Consider the following 21495-nt stretch of genomic DNA (forward strand, 5'->3'; position numbering starts at 1 on the left):
AGAAGAATGAGAGAAAATCTATTTTGTTCTGTACTTATAGAGTCTTTAAGAGTCTTTTGATTCTCTGAGTCAACTTGATTATTATAGTAGTACCATGGTGTAGTTCTGTGTGACTCTGAATATGGCTGGCTGCATAAAATATATAAAAAAGACAAATACCAGTAGTACTAGTAAAAATAAACTTTTATAAGAAGAAAATTCTCTTTTTAGCTCACTTGTGCAGGAGTGTTATAAGGTAGTTTATTTTGGCCCAAGATTTATAATACTTTGTTCTTTTGTTCATATGTGTAAATATTATTACTATGAAACTGTCACACTTTGTGATATTTTTTAAAACTGTGATATTAAAAAATATCATAAACTTTTAGAATTTTCCCACCATCTCATTTGGATCTTGCTGTTCCCAGTTTCCAAGTCACTTTCCACCCTTTCAGCATATAACTATTAAAGAAAAAAAATGTTTTGACATATTTTCTTGCCCTGTATATTATGGGGTGAGGAAAACACAATTAAAATAAAATTTAACCATGAGGGAAATCATGCAAACCTAGACCAGTCAGTGTGGTAACCAGTTCCAGTTCTGGGAGGTGATCAGTGATGAAGATAGTCCCCATTGGTACCTACCATGGGGTCAGTGAATTGAAGCTAGACTACATCTCTGGTACTACAGTGAAGCCCAGGTGACAAATATATTCCTCATGTTATCTTGGATCTAAAATGGTAGATCTACAATGTAAAGCCATGACTTTGTTTGCTTTCTTTTGGCCACATCTTCAGACCAGATAACTTTGTTTTTGGTCAATCTGCAGGAGGTAAACGCTGAGTCAAGGGCCACTATTCAGGGGAGACTGAGCTGATTGACTCAATTCTAGATAAGATATGGAAGGAGGTTGAGATCGATCATTGCCTGTAGAAATTCCGGCTGACCTAGTCACTGAGTGTGGGCACAGGCCCTTGAATGCCTGCTCATCAGCAACATTCATACATCATGGATACCTTCAGAGTGATGCAGTCACCCCAAAACATCTTACACTGTGATTGAGCCCTACAAGACTACTTCTCTGTTTATCAGTTCATGGAAGAGAGTGATGAGACGTATTGTGTTGACAGCAAGGCCTGTATATTATCTTCTTCTTTATCCCCAGGATGATCATACCAACCTACAGGAACCTGAACCAACTCATTTCAGCCACCATGAGCCATGCAATCACCAGCCTTTTCTTAACCATTAGCCTCTGCTTTCTTAGCCAGTTTTATGCTGACCTCTGCAACCTGTTAGTCAACATGGTACTCTTTCCACATTTCCACTTCTTCATGCCTGGTTTTGATTCTCTCACCACTGTGGGAGCCAATAGTACTGTACATCACCATGTTTGAACTTACCCATCAGGTCTTTCATGCCAAAAATGGATGGCCACCTGTTATCCCTGCCATGTTCAGTTTCATTCATTGTGGCTAATGTTTTCTGTGGACAGATATCTGTGAAAGAGGTAGATGAGCAGATACACAACCTGAAGGACAAGAATAGTATCTACTTCATGGGATGGATCCTTAATGGGCTGTTAAAATGACTCTCTTGCCTCTTGGTCTTGAGATGGCAGTCAGCTTCATTGGCAGCAGCATGGTTATCCAAGGAGCTTTTCAAGCACATCTCCATATTCTGCCAGAAGGCCTTCTTCCACTGGTACAAAGGTGAAGGCATGAACAAGATGGAATTCACTGAGTCTGAGAGCAACATGAACAAGCTTGTGTACGAGTATCAGCAGTACAGGGATACCACTGCCAAAAAGGAAGAGGATTTTGGTGAAGAAGTAGAAGAGGAAAAGAGCCCCACTTAATCTCATCTCTCAGTTCTCTCAGCCTTCTTCCTCAATTGACCTTTTCCTCTCCCTGGGGATTTGTGTTTTCTGCTTCCATCTTGTTTTATCCTTTTGGAAGGAGTATAGAACAATGCCTGGCATATGGTTAATACCCAGTAAACATATATTTTAAAATAACCTATCTTCAAAGCATTATGGCTTTAACTTTGGTAAAGAAAAAATCACCTCAATCTGTTGACTAATGGTTCAAAAAATTATAAAATTAAGTAACTTCCAAATCAGTGTGTAGGATTATTTCTGTCTCAGAAGATACTCTAGACTTAATGGTGTTGTGCTAGCATGGATGTTATCAAACTTAGTACATCAGTAGGAATATGTTGATGAGTCTGTGTCATATTATTTCCTATCACCTCCTATGTCTTGCATTGTGCCAGAATCCCAAGCATTAAAAAGTTACAGACTCCATTTAACCAAATAATCATACCATTTGGAAATGATAGTTTTGGGTATGTGACCAAAGATGAGTGGTGTTTTTGTATGTCCATCATTTTGTGTTTGTATTTATTTCATATTTATGTTTTGTTGGACAATTACTTCAGAAGGAGTTCATAAATAACATTTATTCATTCAGTATACCATGCCAAGTTCTGATGATAAAGATCTGGGGTAAATATGATTCCTGCCATCAAGGGAGGTGTGTGTGTGTGTGTGTGTGTGTGTGTGTGTGTGTATCCTAGGAATTTATTGAGAGTAGTAATTAAGATATATAGACTTTTAACATAGCTGCTTTTATTTCTCAAAAAATACCTATAATGTCTGAAAGATAGTCACTGCTCTTTAGTACATTTGTTTGCTTATGTCTCTATGTAGCCTATTTTAAGAATTTTATGGGCATATACCTTTTCTGATAGGCTGCATAAGTTTTTTGGAATTTTGCATAATCTTGTGACCTTAAGAATTATGTTGCCAGGAATAGAATTATTGCTTGGGGGTTTACTCTTCACACATTCCTACATGTGACTAAAAAAGTAAAGAGCCATTTTATATTAGAAGTGAACTTAGCTCGTCTTATGTAGTCCCTTGAGAGAACTCAGTCTCAGGATTTGGTGCCTTCAATCTGTTTTATTGGTTAGGAAGAGATCATGGGTCACTAGTCTCAGTCAATTTCTCTTGTTGACAAAATAGAATAATTCCCTGTGTACAGAAAGGACCATGTGAAAGAAGATCTAAAGCTTTGGCTTTGTTGTCTAACCTCTCTCTCTTTTTTTTTTCTGTACTGAGGATTTAACCCAGGGGTGCCTAAGCACTGAGCCACATGCCCAGCCCTTTTAATTTTTTAATTTTTTATTTTGAGACAGGGTCTTGCTTAGTTTCTTTTTTTTTCTTTTTTTTTTTTTAAAGAGAGAGAGAGAGAGAGAGAGAGAGAGAGAGAGAAGAGAATTTTTTTTTTATTTTTAATATTTATTTTTTAGTTCTCGGCAGACACAACATCTTTGTTGGTATGTGGTGCTGAGGATCGAACCCGGGCCGCACGCACTCCAGGCGAGCGCGCTACCAGTTGAGCCACATCCCCAGCCCCTGCTTAGTTTCTTAAGACCAATAAGTTGCTGAGGTTGGTTTGAAAGTTGACATCCTCCTGCCTCAGCCTCCCAAGCTGCTGGCATATGCCACCGTGCTCAGCTGTGATATAACCTCTTACCTTTAACTCATAATTATAGTTCTAACTATAATGTCTTAAGTTTAGGAAGGACTTAGGACTAAAGTGAAACAGCTTATTAAAACAAATATATTTGCATTAAATAGCAAAGAGCTAGAATAAAATAAAAGAGGAAATTTAATTTAAATTACAAACTTCAGAATGTTTATCAGAGATCTCTGAATATATACATTTTGATTAAATGATAATTTATGTGCTTTATAAATTTCATCAATTTTTAAAGTTGTGAAATCACCTAGCTTTGTGTCTGTTATTTTTGGAAAGCATTTGAGTGATGAAATATTTGATATTATATAGAGAACTAAAAAATGTGTCCCTGCTTTATAAGATCTTGTATGCTAAGATTACATTCATTCATTCATTTTTATTGGATATAGAGGGGAGAAGCAAGTATAGACCTTACTTAAACAGTAACAGAAATAAGTAGAAATTATAAGGGTGATAAGTCCTTCCAATTGGAGATTTATGGTGCTGCCATCAGATTGTTATATGGTGGGATTTGGTGTAGATACATCCTCAGGGAAACCTCTCTGGGGAAGTGATGATGAGTTCTGAAGGAAGATTAAGAGTTACTAGGCAAAGGATGAAGAATTGTGTTTCCTCTGCTTAAAATTATCCATTTATGTTGTATTGTACAGTGTATGTTTATATTAGAAATGGCCCAAGGTTGGTTTTAGAACTGATAAAGCTTAAATAATTTGCCAAGTTTTGTAGCTAGCTCATGAGAAATATTGGACTAGGATTCTGGTTTTATTATTAATGTTATTTACATTAGGATAGGTTCATGATATAAGAACAACAGAACAAAAATGAACTTATCTTTTTATTCATTAACTTATTTATTCACCTTATAATTGTAAAATACCTACTGTACAGAAGGCTCTGTGCTACTTGAAATGAAAGATAGAGGTGAATGACATGTTACATTTTCTTAGGAACATTTCCTTTTACTATCTCTTGGAAAACAGAAAATACATGTGTGGATTAATAGAGTGACATTATGTCAATAGAAAAATATAGATAAAATGTAGGGACTGAGATGAGGAAGGGTTGTGTCTATTTGGAATGAGTTTGTGATGACTTCTTGAAGGAAATGATAATTGATCTGGGCTCAAAAATGAAGGACATTTGATAAAGTAAACTCCATAATCAAAGGCAAAAATGTCAGGGCATCAGCAAGAAGCTCCTGTTAGGTGAAACTAAAATGTGTGAAGAGAGGGATGGTAGAAAGTAAATTTGGAATATAAATTGAGTCTTTATTATGGATTAAACACTTTAGGTGAGGGGTAATCTTTAATTTTGTTTTTAAAAGGGGACAAACTAATAGTGGTTGTAGTGTAATAGTGCTAAGTGTGTTGGGTAGAAGATTAAAAAAAATTGAATGTGTAGGAATTCTACAGAGAAATGGCAACACAAAAATGAATATATGCAATTTAGGAAGTAAGTGTGACAGACAAAAAAATAGACAAAGCCAGGTGTGACAAAAATCATGCCCAGGATGGGAAAAAGAGAAGCTATTCTCCTATGGAGTTTGGAAAGGCTTCAAAGAAAAGTGGGGTTTTACTTGTTAATCTCTACTTGCTGTGTCTTCTTGGATCATAGGTTTTCTCTAAGTCAATCCTGGTCTAATAGTTTACAATGAAGTTTTACTTCTAGGTGCCACCATTATGCCATGCTTTCTGTCACTCAGAAGACTGCCTTAGCCCCCTCAAAGTCACTCATTCAACAAAAGTTTATTGAGAACCTCTTATGTGCCAGGCACTATGCTATGTGCTGAGAATAGTATAAATGAAGATAGCCACTTTTCCTGCCCTTTAGTCTGGCAGGAAAGATGTGTTAAGCAATTGAAATAACATGTGATATATTACAGTCAGGTAGTATGGAAGTTAAAGCCAGGATTCTGGTCAATGATCATAACATTCAAGGAAACTAAAATGGTCTTAGTAACTGTTTTTCCCCACTTTGGTACTGGTGATTAAACCCAGAGGTTCTTAACCATTGAGCCTCATCCCTAACCCTTTTTATTTTTTATTTTGAGACAGGATCTTGCTGAGTTGCTCAGGACCTCACCAAGTTGCTAACTCTGGCTTTGAATTTGTGATCCTCCTGCCTCAGCCTCCACCTCTGTGTCCAGTTTGACATGTTTTAATTTTGCACTGCCAGAATCCTTGATGGCCACTAGAAATAATCCAGATTAATTCTGAAATGCATGAAATCTCTGCACCGTTTGTAGGGTGAAGAAAGAGGGAGGATTCATGGACAATCGAGTTCATGATTGTAACCTTGGATAGTACTGCTTGAAATTCTGTCAGGATTTACTGGCTGGGTGATCTCTTATTAGCAACTTAATGCCACTGCCTTCAGCTTCTACATTTAGTAAAATGGGGATTTTATATCTACCTCTTAGGATTATAGGAAGATTTAAATGAGATGAGTACTTGTAGTGCCTGATACTACAAAGTGTTCAATTATCTTTTTCACCTTGAATGCCAATTAAACAGCTACATGCATTTAAAAATAGAATTTAAAAAGACTTGAATAATAAATGAAGATAGACACTTTCCTGTCTTCCAGGGTCTGTAATCTGGCAGGGAAGATATGTTAAACAAGTAATTAAAATAAAGGTGTGATGTATTACCAACAGGTTGTATGGACATTAAAGCCAGGACTCTGGTCAATGATTATAAAAGGAAATTTAAAGTAGTCATCTTAGTTTAAGTTGATTAAATATTTAAAGAGAATGCTTCTAGGAGGACAGTGTTTATAACTCCATGTAGATTTTTATCTCATCTCTGCTGATTACTACTTTTTAGGCAAGAAATTTAAACTTCTTGTATTGCTTCTCCCACATACAAAAAGAATCATGTTGTCTCTTCCTTCTTTTTTAGCAAATAGGTATAAAGATTAATTTACATCATATATTTTTTCATGTTTAGATAATGGTGCGATATAAATGGTATTTTATTACTTTCCTCAATTCTATTTTTATACTAAAGTTGAAAATTATTTTTCTAATTCCATTTTTCAAATGCACATGGCTGTTTATTTAGCATTTAAGGTGATATGTGGACATTTCTCACAAAAACAGTAATTTGTGTCACTTTATATAGCATTTCAAAAGTCCTTTCTTGCCAATCTTGTGACATGGAACAATTGTTAGGTGGGCTGTGTGCATATACAGATGCTTAAGCAGATTTTATTGATTATAAATAAAATAGCTTAAAAATAAAACTTTAAAAATATAATTTATGCTGCCATTTTTTGTGCAAAAAAGTGGGAATAAAGGAACATTGGGTGTTCTCTTGGGGACAGAAGGGTGGTTGATTTCTTTTCATTGCTCTGAGACACAGATGCAGTATGGAAAGCCATCTTCTGAGCCATCTCAGTGCAGAATGCTGTGTGTTCTCAGGAGTGCAGAGATGACAGGACAGAGCTCAGCATGCTGCATGAAAGCCCTGACACCACACTCCCAGTCTGAGATTTCTATAGGGGACACCAGTATTACCAATAAGCTCCAATGTGTAAGAAATGTCTTATTATATATTTTTAAAAATTGACATAAATTCAACTCTAAGCCCTTTCCCCAGTTCAAAGGAGATTCAATTTCAATTATTCCAGGGCTCCCTATCTCACAGAGGGAGGTGTAGGAGGTGTTGTACAGGTGAGAGACCCTGAGTCTAAATCACTTTCTTCTTTGATGCCCATTGTCTTCCAATTTCTCTAATTAAAGTGTTACTTATGGTGGGAAGTTCTTGTGGTATAGGTCTGTCCTTAAAGAATGCTTTTTAGCATCTGTGATAATTGTAAACAAACAAGCAAATACATTCCCCACTTGCCCAAAGCCCCTTAGTCAAAACCCCAATACATCTACTTTAATCTGCTGCACCAATCCCTTAGACTTTATGGTGTCAAGACTGTTGTGTCAAAGAATCAACGTTTTATCCTGTCAATTTTTTCAATTGTTTCTTTTATTTCAATTTCATTGATTTCAGCTCTGATTTTAATTATTTCCTGTCTTCTACTGCTTTTGATGTTGATTTGTTCTTATTTTTCTAAGGCTTTGAGATGTAATTTTAAGTCATTTATTTGTTGACTTTTTTTTTCTTTTAAGGAATGAACTCCATGCAATGAACTTTCCTTTTAGAACTGCTTTCATAGTGTCCCAAAGATTTCGATATGTTGTATCCGTGTTCTCACTCACCTCTAAAATTTTTTTAATCTCCTCCTTGATGTCTTCTACAACCCATTGCTCATTCAGTAGCATATTATTTAGTCTCCATGTGTTAGAGTATATTTTATTTCTTATTTTATCATTAATTTCTAACTTCATTCGATTATGATCTGATAGAATGCAGGATAATATCTTTACTTTTTTATATTTGCTAATAGTTGCTTTGTGGCATAGTATATGGTCAATTTTAGAGAAGGATCCATGTGCTGCTGAGAAGAAAGTGTATTCTCTCATTGGAGGATGAACTATTCTATATATGTCAGTTAAGTTTAAGTTATTGATTGAATTATTGAGTTCTATAGTTTCTTTGTTTAGATTTTGTTTGTAAGATCTATCTAGTGATTAAAGAGGTGTGTTAAAATCACCTAAAATTATTGTGTTGTGGTCTATTTGACTCTTGAACTTGAGAAGAGTTTGTTTGATGAACATAGTGGGATGGGCTCAAACTAAGAAGTTTCTTCTTAGCAAAAGAAACAATCTGTGAGGTGAACAGACAGCCTACATCATGGGAGCAAATCTTTACCCCTCACACATCAGATAGAGCACTAATCTCTAGGGTATATAAAGAACTCAAAAAGCTAAACACCAAAAAAAAAAAAAAAAACCAAAACCAATCAATAAATGGGCCAAGGACCTGAACAGACACTTCTTAGATGATGATATACAGTCAATCAGAAAATATATGGAAAAATGTTCATCACCGCTAACAATTAGAGAAATGTAAATCAAAACTACTCTAAGGGGCTGGGGATGTGGCTCAAGCAGTAGCGCGCTCACCTGGCATGTGTGCGGCCTGGGTTCGATCCTCAGCACCACATACAAACAAAGATGTTGTGTCCGCCGAAAACTAAAAATAAATAAATAAATTTAAAAAAAAAAACTACTCTAAGATTTCATCTCACTCCAGTCAGAATGACATCGATTTTGAATGCAAACAATAATAAATGTTGGTGAGGATGTGGGGAAAAAGGCACACTCATACACTGCTGGTGGGACTGCAAATTGGTGCAGCCAATATGGAAAGTTGTATGGAGATTTCTTGAAAAACTGGGAATGGAACCACCATTTGACCCAGCTATCTCTCTTCTCGGTCTATACCCAAGGGACTTAAAAACAGCGTAGTACAGGGACACAGCCACATCAATGTTTATAGAAGCACAATTCACAATAGCACTGTGGAACCAACCTAGATGCCCTTCAGTAGATAGATGGATTTTTAAAAAATGTGGCGTATATACACAGTGGAATATTACTCAGCAATAAAAGAGAAAAAAATCATGGCATTTGCAGATAAATGGATGGAGTTAGAGAAGATAATGCTAAGTGAAGTTAGCCAATTCCAAAAAACCAAATGCTGAAGATTTTCTCTCATATAAAGAGGTTGATCCATAGTGGGGTAGGGAGGGGGAGTATTGGAGGAATAGACGAACTCTAGATAGGGCAGAGGGGTGAAAGGGGAAGGGAGGCAGCAGCGGGTTATAAATGATAGTGGAATGTGATGGACATTATTATCCAAAATACATGTATGAAGACACAAATTGGTGTGAATATACTTTGTATATAATCAGAGATATGAAATATTGTGCTCTATATGTGCAATAAGAATTGTAATGCATTCCACTGTCATATATAAATAAAAAATTAATTTAAAAAAAGACTGTTGTGACACCAAGGATGTGGGAGTGCATTGGGTTCAGGTACTCTCAAAAGAGAGTCTGGGTTTCCACTTGGCTTGAGTTTCTAAGGAGACAGGCCTCTTTCCTCTATCTCGTTAGAGGGAATGTTTGGACCCCTTTACTTGTGGGACATACAGATGTAACTGCTTCTGCCACATTTACCACTCACTCTCACACAAAGGCAGTACTTTAATTTTGTCTCCATGCCACAAGTCTTGGAAAACCATAGCAAGTGAGAGAAGTTCACTTCAGGCCATTTATGCTTTAGTTCTGCAAGCAGGACTTCCCTGTGACAAGGGAGTGTAGAATGTCTATCTTTTCTCAGAAGGGAGGAGTGAGGCATAAGAAGGAAAAATGGAGAATACAAGTTACTAAATATGGTTTTAATCTTCAAGTTACTAAATATGAAATAAACAACAAGTTATTCAAGAGCAGCAAAATGAAAAATCAAATTAAGATCTTAATATATTACTCTGCCACCTAAAGACAGATATTATACCATATTTTCTTCAAAAAGAATAATTCTGTTCTACTTTTATGGTCTGATTTCTTGACCATGGGAAATTTGAGCTCTGTATCTTGGGCAAATATGACATATAACCATCAGGTAGGGCTAAGGCAAAGACAGGGAATAATGTGAAAGGATTCATGGCTACATTTACTTTCTCTTTGGGTCCCTCAACTGAACAACAGAACTTGGAAAATTATTCGAGTGACTATTTTTCTCCATTCTTCTGTGGAGGATATTTTCGAGTTTAATAGGAGAGAAATTAGTTCATTACACACAATGTATATTTCTGGGAATTAGGGTCTATTTTTCTTATTGACACCCATGGGTATTTGTTACTAATCCTTGCTTATCTAGTAGTGCAGTCTTGTGAAATAACCAGAATTGTGGTTTAGAGAAGGCTTCTTATGTGTTTAAAGAGGATTATAATCGTGCCTACCACATAAGGTTCTTAAAGGATTAAGGGTATTAATGTATATGAAGTGCCTAGAACTTACCTGGCACTTAGGGAGTACTATCTAGGGGATAATGTTAATATGCATAGGAACTATTTAAGTACTTTGCATCTCTGTGCTTTCTCACTTAATTCTCCTTTAAACCTTCCTGAAAAAATATATAAACTCCCATTTCACAGATGAGCAATATGAGGCTTAGAGAATTTGTTTCTTGAGCCCAGCCTATAAGTGGAAGAGTTGGAAATGGTTTCAAGTACAGAAGGAAGTATCCTCTCTGCAGATGTGGGGCAGAGAGGGGCTTGGGCTTACTAATTTTTAAAGCCTCAATTTTTAAAGCCTCAGTCTGTATTCTGTTAAGATTTGTTCCCTATATGTCTGCATTCTGCTTTCAACGGAAAGTAAAAATCAAACAAAAAGTTACACAGTGTTAAGGCTGAAAAGATAAATCTTAGAATAAGTCTGTTGAGTACAGAGCTTACACGTGTGTGTGTGTGTGTATATATATATATTTTAATCTGCTTTACACTCTACTGAAAAATATGCTATAATTATAGGCATTTAATGAAGAATATAATGGACACTCTTATAATGATTTGCATTTTATTTTACATAGTATAATGCATAGTTTATTAGTTTTTTTTGTACCACGGATTGAACTCAGGGGCACTCAACCACTGAGCCACATCCCCAGCCGTATTCTGTATTTCATTTAGAGACAGCATCTCACTGAGTTGCTTAGCACCTCACTTTTGCTGAGGCTGGCTTTGAACTCATGATCCTCCTGTCTTAGCCTCCCGATTCACTAGGATTATAGATGATTTAGAATTGAATTCAATTTTAATACAAGTCATTGGATGAAACAAAATTCAGAATACTTTAATATCTTTAAATTAGCAGATGTTCTTAGAGGACTTCATATTTTATATTTTCACATCATCATGCTCTGAAGTAAAATAAAAGCAGGTCCTCTGTCACCCTGCATGTGGATAATTCATAATGATTTAGGTATAAGGAATCTTGTTTTTCCTAGAAAAAGTCATTCATGCTCCTTAAGTTTTACTAATTAAAAGCTTTTAAAGATGATTGAAATATTCATGTGTGAAAAACTCCTGCTATTCTTTTCATTGGCAGGCATGTCACCATACTTTGTCTTTTGTTATTGTTTCAATGTATATCAAGATTCCCGCCCCCCCCTAAGGAAGAGATCTTTGCAAAGCCATAATAAAGACTAAATAAGAAAAAAAAAACTTTATGAAGATTTTCTCGCAAAAGTAAAGCGTTTGAAGAAGAGTCACTGAACCCATATAACACAGTTTTGGGTTTCTGGTTTTGAAATCAACAACAAACATTTATAATAACATCTACAAACTCTAATTTGTTGGGTTCACACCCTATGTCAGTTTATAGCCTAAGTACTTTATCTCCTTAATTATTAATGAAAAACAATAAGGTGAATGTTATTACTGTTTCACATAGGAAGGAACTGTGGAATTAAGGAATCCAGATAAGAGAGTTGAGAAATGGAGTGATCTGAATCTCAGTCTCTGTGATTATCCCGTTCTCTTAACTACTGCATCATGATATGAATAGTATAGAAAACACAGGCTATTGGGATCACACAGAGGTGGACACTTCCATACGTGGGAGACATGAGAATATGGGAGGTGGGTAGAGGGAATAGTGGGGAGAAGCAAGAAATTCCAGGTAGAGGCTTCTGTAAGGAAGGTTCTTATTATTGTTATGTGTAATATGTTGAGTATATTAAGTAAAGCGGGAAGATGATAGCAGAGAGCTAAGGTCCAAACTTTGGAGAATATGTGCTGAAGAGCTTGAGCAGTATCTTGTGGAGTAGAGACACTGATGGATTTTAGACCTATAATTGATGTGGTAATATTTGTGTTGTAAGTAAATCATCCTTGAATGGGTGATTACAGTGATGGTTTTAGCAGGCAAAACTGCAAGTATGAAAATCAGTTTCAGTCTTTCCTTTGAAAGATGATGAGACTTTGGATTAGGTCAGTGGTAGTAGGAGGTCCATTTGAGATATAATTAAGATATGAATCTACAGGACCTAATAATGCTTAGCTCTGGGTAATGGGGGAGCTAACAATAAATGCCAGGTTTCCTACCTCTATGTATCTAGTCAGTTGCAAAGTCTCCAATTGAGAATTGAGTCAGGGAAATACAGGGAGAAAGTCAGGCAGAAGATAAAATGATTGTGCTTTGGGACACATTGGGTTTTGTATAGTCAAACAGTGATTGTATAAGGAAATTGATTGTGAGTCTGAGATGCTGGGCAGGGATTAGCAAGCTCAGGAATCATCTGTACCTATGGTAAATGGAACTATTTGAGTGATTGAGATCATGTTGCAGGTGAGAATAGTGGACTGTAGATGGAGCACTGGAGTACCTAGGTGGGTTGAAGAATGGAGAGCCCACCAAGGACACAGAACGGGAGTGAATAATCATAGTTATGACGAGAACCAACAGTATGTGGTGTCAGAGAAAGAAAATTTCAGGAAAATAGCAGTGTGTGATGCTGTGGAGAAATGTTATGAAATAGGGTTAAAAATTTTCCACTAAGTTAGAAAATGGAGATAATTGGTGATGTTTTCAAGAGGAGATCTAGTAGAATGATGTTGACTGAAACCATGGCATATTGTGTTTAGAAGCAAATGTTAGACTGGAAATTGAAACAGAATGTGAAGACATTTTCAAGTATTTTGGAATAATAAAGGGAGAAGATGAGTAGTAGCTAAGGGTGTATTATTGGGGGAGTGTTTTGATAATGGTAGAATTTAGCAGGTTTCTAGAATGTGAGAAAGGTGGCTACCAAAGGGGAGTATTTAAAGACATAGGAGAGGGCTATGATTGATGTGCAGGTCCCATATAAGACTCTAGGGTTGGAGTAAAGAATCAGAGGGTGGACCTTGCCTGGGTCTACAGGTCATAGCAGGTGGGTGCACTTGTAGCTGATGTGTAGCTCATGTGTGTTTACAGTTTAGTGATAACAGTTGGTTTCAACCATCCAAAAGAAGAAAGCAATGATAACTCTTGAAAACAAATGTGGTAAAGGATGAAGAGACCAGTGAAGGTTTGTACTAGTTTTCATAAATGTTAGACTTAAGAGCAACAATAATAACACAAAGCAACAAAGATTCATTGTAGGGATTATATCTTGTTTTGTAGTAAGAAAAATGTAGAGATTTTGCAGAAATAAGCTGTCAATAGTTGAAGACCTGGACTTTAAGTTTTCACTTTGTGGTTTTGTCTATAGTGCTGAGACATGGGCAGGAAGAGAGTATTTCCTTTAGGTAAGTGATTTTCCAATCCAACTACTCATAGTAGTCATTTGGAGAATTTTTTAAAAAATGATGCTGAGGTCACCCCAGAGACTCTGGATTAACTGATCTGGTGTAATAAAGGTCAGAAATATTTCTTAAGGCTCCCAGGTGTTTTGATTCTACAACAAGCATTGAGAACCACTGCTCTAGGCAAGTTGTCAGTAAACGTTTTCTGTAAAAGGACAGAGAGTAGATATTTTAGGTTTTGTGGACTGTACAAACTCTGTTGCATCTATTTAACTCTGTAATATCACAAAAGAAACGTGGATAACATATAAATGAATAAACATGCCTAAGTTACAATGAAACTTTTTCCTTTAAAATTTTTATTAGTTTACTTTTAACTGATGAAAAAAAATTGTATACATTTTTACAGTAAAAATGATATGAAACATAGATACATTGTGAATATTTAAATCAAGCTGAACACAACTAACTCATTTGTGTATATGTGTGTGATGAAAAGACAAAATCTATTAACATTTTTCTAGCATGATATATGTTTTTTATTAACTGTAGTTACCATGTTATATAATAGATCTCTTAAACTTATTTATCCAATCTAACTGAAGTTTTGTTTCCATTTTTGATCATATTCCCCCTTCCTCCACCAGCCCCTGGTAACACTATTCTACTCCCTGTTTATAAGTTAGACTTTTTCAGATTTCACATGTAAGTGGTAACATGTTGTATTTGTCTTTCTGTACTTGGCTTATTTCACTTAACACAATGTCCTTCAGTTTAATCCCTGTTGTTACAAATGTCAAAATTTCCATGTTTTTCCTCAGGCTGAATAATATTCCATTGTGTACATATTATGGTTTAGTTATGAAATATCCTCCAAAAGTTAATGTGTGAGACAATTCAAAAACATTCAGAGGTAAAATGATTGGGTTGTGATGCCTTAACTTAATCAGTGAATTAATCCCCTAATGGGGACTAACTGTGAGTGGTAACTGAAGACAGGTAGGGTGTGGCTAGAGACAGGTTGGGTGTTGGGGGCTGCCTTTGGGTTATGTATTTTGTATCTATGAGTGGAGTCTCTCTGCTTTATGATAATCATGTGAATTTCTTTCCTCTGCCACATTCTTCTTCTATGATATTCTGCCTCACCTTAAGCCCTAAGGAATGGAGCTGGTTGTCTAGGACTGAAATCTATGAACTATGAGCCCCCAAATAAACTTTTCCTTCTCTAATTGTTCTTGTTAGATCATTTGGTGGTAGCAAAGAAAAAAACTGATTAAAACAGCATGTCTTATCATAATATCTTTCTCCATTTATCCATTGGTAAATACTTAGGTTGGTTGCTTTCATAAATAATACAATAAAACAATGGACACTGACATGAATTTGCTATAATTTTCACGTTACAAATTATTCTTCTTTCAGTTTTCTTCCAAACATTTAAAAATGTAAACAAACAAAACAACAACAACAAGAAACCCCAAACATTCATATCTCATAGATATATTCCAGGGCTGCAGTTTGTTATAGACTGTGTTACTCAAAGTATGATCCTGAACTAACAGTATTGGCATGGCACTTGGGAGCCAATGAGAAATTTAATTTTGAGTCTCACCTCAGCTATTCTTAATCAGAATCAGCATTTTGACAAGATCTCTAGATGATTTGCTTGCAGATTCAGGTTTGAGAATCATTTATCCACTCTAGACTATCTTGCCCCTATCTACACTCATCAACCCTGATGTTGTCTCAGTCGTCTCTCACTGAAAGCTTGAGAACATTCAAGGATAACTCTGGTAAGAAGCTGTCATCCAGGTGTTTGGAATTGCTTCACAATTTGGTTAGTCTGGCTTTTTAGGTCCTAGAAATACAAATATAAAGTTGACATGCTGTTATGAAAATGAAGAATTTAATTTATATTCTAACTCTTAAAGAGAATCTATCTTTGTATAGAATAGAAATTCCAGGGTTCTTAGAGGCAGGGCCAAGCATTTCTTTAAGAAACACTTTGAATTTATTCAACAGTTTCTACAATAACTTTTTTTGAGACAGAGAACTAAAGCCAAGAGCATGTCACAGATCATTTTAACATTGCTTTGTGGGATGAAAACCATGGAAGAATATTAAATACCTAAAAACTAGCATCTATAATGAGATTATTGCTGAAGGAAGTGTCCCTTTTTGAAATGTACAAATTCAAACAGTGAATTATTTAAAGCAATTAATACTTTTCTTCTAAGAGTCATTTCAGGTATAGTGGAAAAAAGTGAGACTCAAAATGCCTTATTACAACTCTGATATGAGAGCACAGTTAACTTTTTTGGGGACCTTGGGTTTTAATCTGTAAAACGAGGGTAATGTTTTTGGACCAAATTTTTTTCATGGAATTATTCTAAATATTAAATTGATTTTCACATGTTATAAATTATTCTTCTTTCGGTTTTCCCAAAAACATTAAAAAATGTAAATAAAACAAAAAACAGCAGCAACCAAAAAACCCCCACAACATTCATATCTCATAGATATAGTCCAGGAAATGCACTTTGAGGTGTACTAATTGATTTTCAGATGTAAACTAACCATGCTATTATGTACTCATAAGATCTAGAGTAAGATTGTATTTGTGGGTTGGCAAACCAACCACCGAGACTGTCTAAAATAGTTCTCAGGCTGGACTGAAGTATTTGTTCTACAAGAAAGAAGCAATTTTCTTTTTGCTTCAGTTATTACACTTCAGCCAGTTTACTTCCTATTCAACTCTGGTAAGAATAAGATTAATAATAGGGCCTCAGCAAGACTAAAATGTCAATTCCCCTAGGATTTGAAGAAAAACCACATGCATACAAATGTGTTTAACATTTATTTCCCATGTTATTTATTTTGGCTAATTTCCTTTAAACTCACATATATGTGTAGATTCAAGCACCTGTTGAAGAGAGTATTAAACATTGACTTATTTTGTTCATTCATCTTTTTTTATTATCTCATTCTATCACTTGTTTAACCTATAAACAATCACTTCTTTCTTAAAGCAGTCATTGCACAAAGACAAAACGTCATAGGCTCTTACACTTTTCTGCTATCCTCACATGATCATAAGGAAATGACAACTTTTGACTTTTTTATTCCCTTTCAACAAGTTTGATCTTGTGGAAATTTTAAAATCTGAATACTAAACTGATATAAAAAATATAACATATAGTTAATAGGTCTTACTACCAGAGGCATTAACGTAACAGCACTTTAAGGATTGAAAGCTCTGATAATAGATTACTGAAGTGGTTAAAAATATATGCAGAGGGGTCCTTTCCAGCCATTCTCCCTATACATTTCTGTGATATGTACATTATGCTCCAGCCAAACCAGACTGTTTCTCAGAGGATCATGCATTTTTCTGTGGTTGGAACTTTACTTATAATATGCTCTATATTTAGAAAGCCCTCTAGCCACCTCTTACTGACAAAATCCTATCCATCCTTCAAAGCTCAGTTCACAAGCCTCCTCATTCACATATCCTTCCTCATCCTGCCAACTGTATGTGATATTTATCTCCTCTGAGCTCTCAAAGCACTTTGTATGTACCTCTCTTGTGGCACTCAGCTCATTTTGCCTTATGTTTTAGTTATTTGTGACCTTGACTTCTTTCCTCCACAAGGCAGCTGGAGAGCAGGGACTATGTCTTCTTTATTCCTGAAACTCTTGAAAGTTAATGCTCCTGTTTCCTCAAGATCATTCTCAAAGAAAGTAAGCCTGGGCAAAAAGGGACATTATATGAAGCCTAAGTTTCCTTTGTCTTTTGGGTAATATCCATCAAAGGGGAATATGTTTAATAAGGAAATTGTATCTAGGTTAGTAGAAATGTAATATATTAAGTAGTTGAATGAAGATGCATGTAGAGACTGTAGAGAAATCCATGAATTAATGAGGAGGAGAAAGAAAAATGTTGGCATTCTTGCAATTGTGAGGATGAAGTGGAAGAGTTGGAAGTTCAGTTGGACAGTGTAACTGATGCTGTTGATGTTCCATTTCATATCCCTTCTATCCATACTGAGTTCTCCTGCAAATGTGGAGATAGTTCCTGTACTCACTGACAATCATCTTTGTCTATCTGAATCTCTGATTGAGGACTTAATTTGTATCACATATACTTGCTTACCCTACCTAAGGCAGTTTGGGAATGCCAGAGATTTCTTGACTGAATGGGTAACTCTCAACCAGTGAGGTGTGGAGGTCAATGGTCAAATCTTTCTCTAGACAATTCTAAGGTATATTATAGGTGATTCTTCAGAAAGACCCTAGGGGGATTGAATCTCAGCCAGAGCAGTAACACATTCTTCAGTGGTTTTCTCTTTTCCTGATATTCTTTTTATATATCCCTAAAGTGTGTTTCCCAGAATCACATGCCAAATAGGTTCTTCTTTTTGAGTCAGCTCATTCTGAAACACTGTGATTAAGGAAAGTTGGAGTTTTAGAAAAGAATAAATTTCTTCTATTAGAAGGCAAATCTTCAAATTAATGATGCTGGAATGCCAACTGCTACAGGTAATAGAATAATGGAGTAATCATTGGGAAGAAATGTGGTTTTAGTTGGCATCATTTTGGAGAAGGAATTCTGGAGGTGTGTTAGATTTGTACAATGAACAAAGTATGAAATTTTAAGAGGATAATCTTGGGTTGTAAATTAAAGTGAGTCTTCATGATTGAGAATATAATGTGTTCTATATACTTTTTATGATGTCTTTGGTTAAAATCAGTATAAATATAATAAATATGGCATATATACACATTGCACAAATCCATCATGTCTGATTGCTATTCTTTTGGCACTTCAGTGTAAAAAGTGAATCTAGAAGGGGTATAACAAAGGGATTTACATTGTCTATCTTTTACACTATTGAAGACCCTTAGTAAGGACTGATTCTGATTTACCACTTGTGGAATTTTTCCATATTTTTATTGGTGCATTATAATTATATATAATGTTGAGATTTGTTGTTATATATTCAATGTGCTCATGATATAACAAGATCATTTGGTCAGTATCATTCCCCAGTATTTCCCTTTTCCTTTCCCTCCTCCTTCTTCCTGGTCCTCTTCCTTTACTCCTTTTTTCATGAGATTTCCCCCACCTTTACCCTCTCTAGTTATTCTCTGTATAGAGAAAATATACAACCCTTAACTTTCTGAGTTGGGCTTATCATGGATTACTTAAAAATTCATTATACTATATTTATTTCTCACATATGTGGCAGGATAGTATTCCTTTGTATTCATTTATAATGTTATTTTTTTCTATTCAAGTGAGATTTTGAGATAAAGCTATGAAAAAAAACAGAAGCAAAAGAATTAAAAAGTCTAATACTTCAAAGGATTTAAAATATAAAGGAAGATAGGAAGAAGAAATTAGGACTTGTAGATGATGAGTGACAGAAAATTCTAACCTAGATTAACTTAAGGCAAAAATAGAATTTATTATTTCATGTAACTAAAAGGCCCAAGCATGGAATTAGTATCAAACCAGCTTGATCTATGGATCGTTCGTTTTCAGGCGCTGATCCTAATGAGGTAATTCCAGTTTTCACACTTTGTAAGGCAGATGCCAGAAGCTTTAAAGCCTCTTCACCACAATAAAAGATAGCACACTTGGAGAGAGCATTTATACCAAATTCAAGAACTGTTTGTGTACCTGTGTTCAAACAGAAGCCAGGATAATTAAATGAGGATACACATTTTTTTTTTTTACTTTTTGCTTTCCAATCTGTATACTATACTACTAATTTATTTTTCTTATTTTATATTATTGGCTAGGACCTCTACACTGAATAGAAAAGGTAGGATAGGTCATATTTGCATTATTCCTTATATTAGAAGAAAAGTGGTTTAGTGTTTCACCATTAAGTATTTCAACTATGATTTGTGGTACTCCCTTTTTATTTCTAGTTTGCTAAGTTTTTTTTTCCCTTTTAAACCATGAGTTGATGTTAACTTTTGTTACCTGCTTTTTTTTTTGGGCATCAAATGAGATGATTATGTAGATTTTCTTTTTTATTCTGTTAGTGAATAAGCAATTAATATTAATTAGTGTTAATGACATTAATTTTTGTTTCCTGGCACCAACACCACAAGATCATAGTACATTATGCTTTTTATAAGTTGCTGACTTCAATTTGTATTGTGTGCACATTTGATTTTTGTATCCATGTTTTATCTGACTTTGATATCAGGGTAATGTTGGTCTTATCCAATGAACTTGGTTGTATGTCTTCTTCCTCAATTTTCTGAAAGAATGTGTATAGGAAGATTAAGTTATTTTAACTTATGATCTTACTCAGATTCTCAAAGGGAATCAGTTTTACCCAAGTTCATGATTTGACAATGGGAGAGGAAAAATTTTGAAAAAAATTGAGGTACCATTGCTGCAGGAAAGTTGACTAATAAGTCAGATAGGAGATGTAACAAATGACAGTTATTCATAAAGAGGCAGAAGAAGGCTTCTCATGACCAGGAACAGATAAGATTTCCTGGTTTGGTGGGGCAGAAAAGATGGAGGGGTGGAATGAGGTACAAGTCATGAACAGAGCATACTGACAACCTGGAGGCTACCCAGTGTTTACTCCTATGGAAAATCTTGGGAGCTGACTTTGGTGTCCACCCAAGAAGTATCTGTTAATGTGTTGCCTGTGGCAAGGACTTGCACAAGCTGCTCTTCTCATTGGTATTTAGTGAGGATCTGACTACCTGTGGCATGTCTTCCATTGGCTTTCTGCTGGTGTGATGCATTTCTGTGTCTGCATTTTGCTCACTTCCTATCCTACTTAACTAAAGTGATATTCCACCTTTCAGGGTCTTTGGATACTCACCTGACCTCAATCCAATCCTCAGAATTAAAGGGTATAAAACCTGTATCCCAAAGGAGTGATGGGAAGATGGGAGGGGGAAAACTTCTTGAACATGCAGTCAAATAGGTTTGAACAGAACCAGATGGAACTCTCTAGTACAAGTAATCATCAAAAAGCAGCCCTATCCATCCTTTGAAGTTTCTAAAATGATTTTGTTTTATATCTTTTTATCTTCAGGTTCATCTTTAGTTGTGACTTACCTCTTTCTTGTCAATCATGAATTTTTCTTCTTCTGAGATTAAGCAGATAACTGATTTGATTCTTTTTCCCTCCAGACTAGCCTGTATTTCACAAAGCCTGTGGTATATGAAAAAAAGTGTACTGGGTGATCTTCTAAATGAGAATTTTCCCTTATTACCAGGTGGTAAAAATTTTATTAGGCTTTTATTATTCTAAATTTAAGAAATCATTGTAGGGCAATGCAAGATATAGTATTGCCTTATACATGTCTCTTAGGGTTTCGTGTATACTAGATAATAATAAGGCTGGACTTCAGATGATTAGACAAGGACTCTGCTCTCTGTTTGCTCTATAATTCTGCAAAGCAGAAATGTTGGTCACAAAGAACTGTACAAGAGGACAAGGAAATGGAATAGAAAGCGAGGCTACTAATTTACTTACACATATAGGACCCTAAGAGGGGCAAGCAGAAATGATCAATTGAGGATTCAGGAAAGGCTCGTTAATGATTCTTATTCTCTGGGGCTTGCACTTAGAATTTGGCAGTGTGGGATTTGGCTGGTCAATTAATCTAAGATGTGATTAAGCCCTAGGGGAAATGGACTCACAATGACCAAATTCTGATTGTAGGTAGACATGAGTGTAATAACCTAAAATAGGAAATATTTCTTCCTAGAAGGGAAGTTTAAATAAGATCAGAA

The 21495-nt window shown here is 35.5% G+C and overlaps 1 protein-coding gene and 1 pseudogene across 1 annotated transcript in view; both read left to right on the forward strand.

Moving 5' to 3' along the window:
- Positions 1 to 21495, forward strand: part of Sugct (succinyl-CoA:glutarate-CoA transferase) — a 694122-nt gene that overhangs the window by 229556 nt on the left and 443071 nt on the right. The gene's annotated exons all lie outside the window — the stretch shown is intronic.
- On the forward strand, positions 528 to 1838 carry LOC113181928 (tubulin beta chain-like; annotated as a pseudogene).

Source organism: Urocitellus parryii, chromosome 3 (assembly GCF_045843805.1).
Source record: "Urocitellus parryii isolate mUroPar1 chromosome 3, mUroPar1.hap1, whole genome shotgun sequence".
NCBI classification, from domain to species: Eukaryota; Metazoa; Chordata; class Mammalia; order Rodentia; family Sciuridae; genus Urocitellus; species Urocitellus parryii.